General features: G+C 35.8%; 2 non-coding genes across 2 annotated transcripts; one reads left to right on the plus strand and one right to left on the minus strand.

Moving 5' to 3' along the window:
- The first annotated feature begins 581 nt into the window (after window positions 1-581).
- TRNAW-CCA (transfer RNA tryptophan (anticodon CCA)) lies at window positions 582-653 on the plus strand. The gene has a single exon. It is a non-coding gene; the product is annotated as a tRNA-Trp (tRNA).
- Window positions 654-2,922: 2,269 nt separating this feature from the next.
- On the minus strand, window positions 2,923-2,994 carry TRNAW-CCA (transfer RNA tryptophan (anticodon CCA)). Its single transcript has one exon. It is a non-coding gene; the product is annotated as a tRNA-Trp (tRNA).
- Window positions 2,995-4,092: the final 1,098 nt, after the last annotated feature.

Genomic DNA, 4,092 nt, shown 5'->3' on the forward strand with positions numbered 1-4,092 from the left:
TAGTCAGCTCTGAACATTTGGCAAAAATAAATGGATTCCTGAGCATCATTACTATCAGGCCAAATAACACTAAGCTCATTTGGCTTATTCGATAATTAAGCCTTAATTAGTACTTATCCCAACATTTTAGATACTTAGGCTGGATTGCACCATCTTACTTTAACTTTGACAAACGTCAAAAATCTGTCAAACTCCGTACAAAAAACACCGGTTATCGTCATAGTTACGGTCAAAGTTAGGTGGCGCAACTCAGCCTTAATCAACAGTTTTACCAACATGAATCAACACAATTTACAAAATAAAAATAAATAATGCCCTTTTTCCTGCAAAAACATTGCTCATTTTATAACATAAAGTAACAAAATATCTGTAAAGAACTAACAAGCAGATGGAGACACGAGGACAAAGCGGTTCGTTGCACTACGTCACTTGGCCCGTTAAATAGATAATTTTATAATTACGAGTATTTCAACTAATCGCTTAATGATTGTTGTCATTTGGTTATCGCTATAGGTATTGATTAATTACCGGATCTTAATGCATTTGTCAAACTGAATGTCGTTTTGACGACGACCCTCAACGACTCCGTGGCGCAACGGTAGCGCGTCTGACTCCAGATCAGAAGGTTGCGTGTTCAAATCACGTCGGGGTCAATTTACTACTTTTGTTTTTTAGTTGGTACTCCAACAACGACTCTACCAATGTCAGTCACTATCCAGACTATAGGATGAATGAGTAATTTTACATAGAAATTATTAAATTAATCCCACCACCATATTACACGAAACCTAAAGATAGGGAAGCAGTAGATATTTTTTTGACTTTTTGTTTCGTTTTGCTATTTTGAGGAGTTGTTTTACTTTCTTTGCGATTCACATGCAAGTCTACATACAATATTTATTTATTTATTTAATAACAATCTTAGCTCTAAAATTACAGGTTACCCCAATGCGATAGAGTAGATTAATTGTTTAACACGCATTGTACTTTTCGTGTGTACCTACTGCTACTGCATGATGTTCTTATTAACTAAATATATGTAAATACATATTTAGAACTTAAATGTAAATTTAAACTTCGCACCAAATTAACATTGCAATGAGCAATGAGCATAATAGGGCACTTCTTCGAAATCGCATTCTTCGGCTGATTCATATGGACAAATTTCAAATTCAATTTTAGGTTTGTAACATAGACTCATATGAAAATAGGTACACCCAATAACATATATTTGGATAAGGGACTCGTTTTAGTAAAGTAGTTTTCAAGATATCGACGTTCTAATATTTTGTGCCCATATGAATCAGAATTTGTTACATATTAATCAAAAACAGAAATAAAATTTATGATATTTATGTACAATTGGCTCTAAATTAAGAAAATAATCTTATTATAACAAAAACAATGATCTGTTGTTATGAAAAAAGGCAACGATTCCACAATAATTCATGAAAAAACATTTTTTTGAAACTTTAGTATACATCCATAATATTTTGTCATCATCATAATAATTTCAACTGAACATAAGCCTCTCCCAATGATTTCCATAATGACCGGTTGGTAGCGGCCTGCATCCTGCGCCTTCCTGTGGGAGGAGGTTCTACACTGAGCTTTCCGGCACGTAGCTTCCACTCCAGAAACGTGCTACCCCATCAGCCATCATTTCTGTATACTATGTGTCCTGCCCATTATCACTTCAGCTTGCTAAAACATCGGACTATGCCACCATGCGACTTTAGATCGTTTACGGATCTCCTCATTACAGATTCGATTGCATAAAAAAACAAGCATAGTCCTAAAACCTGACCAGTTATGGTCAAGAACAGCTCACGCCATATGAATCAGTATTTTATGCCGGACACTGCTTATTTATTTTTTTGCGAACAAACTAACTTAATTAAAATTATGACACATTTTTTTTGTAGAAGGACAACTCATTAGCTTTCGAAATAATTTTAATTTATATTGATATATCAAAAGGAAAATGCTACATCAACCATTTTGTTCCGGAAAATGGCTAACGGACACACCATATGAATCAGAGAATCACACTTCAAATATTTTTATTTTGTATAAAGACAGCAATTATGTCAAAAATGTAATTTGCGCCAGATAGGGCTATAGCTAAGCTATACGAAAAAAATATTGCATGCCATTTTGTTAGTTGGTTACAGAACTATACCCAAAGACATCGAAAATTTTGCCTCCGAAGAAATACCCAATACCATTTTATAATGTGTTCTGGCAGCTCCGTAGAAAACCATAAGTGTGGCTGTGGCTACTCAAAGACGCGGTTAGACCACCGGGTTGTAAAACAAATGGTAACCTGACCCCGACGTGATGTGAACACGCAACCTTCTGATCTGGAGTCAGACGCCACGGAGTCGATGCAAGACTCGTTCAAACGTATTGAAAAAAAAAAAAAAACTGCAACTCCGTTCGACAAATTCAATCTAAAAATACCTTAATTAATCTGTAATCAGAACAGCGATAATTTTAGGCAGGAGTTCCCCAAGTTAAGCTCAGTTAATCGTTATTTTATCTATGTCTACATTTTCAATTCGATAGCAAACGATTTACGCTTCTAAATACTAGTACAAACTTACAAATACAATACTTTTTGGTGTACATATTTAAATAAAAATGTAATATTTTCATTTTTCAAAATGCCTCACTATCGCAACGCTAGTGGCAAATTCTGACGTTTGACTAAAAGCTTAAAAATGGTAAACCTGCCGCGAATAACTCTTGCCAAGACTTAAATATTCATTAAATTAATTACATACTCATATTTTTTTAAATATTCGTTCCTGTTTATCCTGTAATTTAAAGAATATGCAACTTATAAATAAACTGCTAATTATTGCGTGGTTTTAAAATAAAAAATAACAAATACAAAACGTTCCAATCCTTCGATCTCAATGACCCCGACGTGATTTGAACACGCAACCTTCTGATCTGGAGTCAGACGCGCTACCGTTGCGCCACGGAGTCGATGACTAAGCGGGCGAAATTATGTGTTAGTAGACAGCACGGGCAACTGACGTCATCTAGTGACGTATGTTGGAACGCTGCCCTTCACTCCCATGCAGATAAAACTGATTTTCCGATACACTCGTTGCAGATATTAAATAATCTAGTACAAGGTCACGTAATTCAAACGTTATTTATTAAATGTATTAGGTACATACAGCTTATCACACTGCATAATCTTTGTTGCAAAATAACAACACCGTGGTAATATTTTTCAGTTACATTCAATGTAACAGTATTTATTATGATGTATTATTTCATTTGTTCTAACAAACTTGTTTTTATGCATAAAGTATTTACCTACGCTGCACCAATGAAGCTGGTGGAAGGAGTTAAGTGTTAAAATTGTCAGCCACACCTTAACTTTGGAGGCATTTTATTAAAGCCATTTCATAAAAAAAAATCATATAACTCAGGGTCGCTCCAGCTAAAAATATTCAAGTTGTCATAAGTCTTCCCTTGAATATCGCCCTCCCCTAACTTTTTCGTTTAAACGGAAAGTCCCATTTTTTATGTGTGAGCCCGCGGCGCCCCGCCCGAACCGTGTCCTAGACTAATATCATTACCGCGGGTTTGGCCGTAATACTTCTTGCCGAGATATTATCGTCTTTTAGACGCTGATTTGACAGTTTAGCTCCTTTTAAAGTTACTCGAGAAACTTCTGAACAAAAGAGATCTATTTAAGGCCCGTGGTACTTAAATCCGCATTCCTCTTTCCGCGTAAATCGCGAGCCTCTCGGAAATAGCGTGCTGTGGGTCTAGACAAAGTGCGCATTAAAATCGCAAACCAGTCGAAAAATGGTCGAAAGGCCTTTTTTTTGTATGGAGTTATGACAGATTCGATTTTCGATTCGATCAAAAAGTGCAAGTAGGGGGGCTGATATTATGTTGCACCTACCTAATGTTAGCATGATTGACATGCTAGGGAACCATTTATTCACACACCGTATAAATCTATGTGGTTATTGAAATAGTAAAATTATGCATTGGTCGCTAAAGAGCAAGGCACCGTTGCTCTATCTACGTTATACACGTTAAACTCTATGTGTAAACATTTCA

Source organism: Ostrinia furnacalis, unplaced genomic scaffold (assembly GCF_004193835.3).
Source record: "Ostrinia furnacalis isolate ACB-3 unplaced genomic scaffold, ASM419383v2 OfSCF7173, whole genome shotgun sequence".
Lineage (NCBI taxonomy): Eukaryota > Metazoa > Arthropoda > Insecta > Lepidoptera > Crambidae > Ostrinia > Ostrinia furnacalis.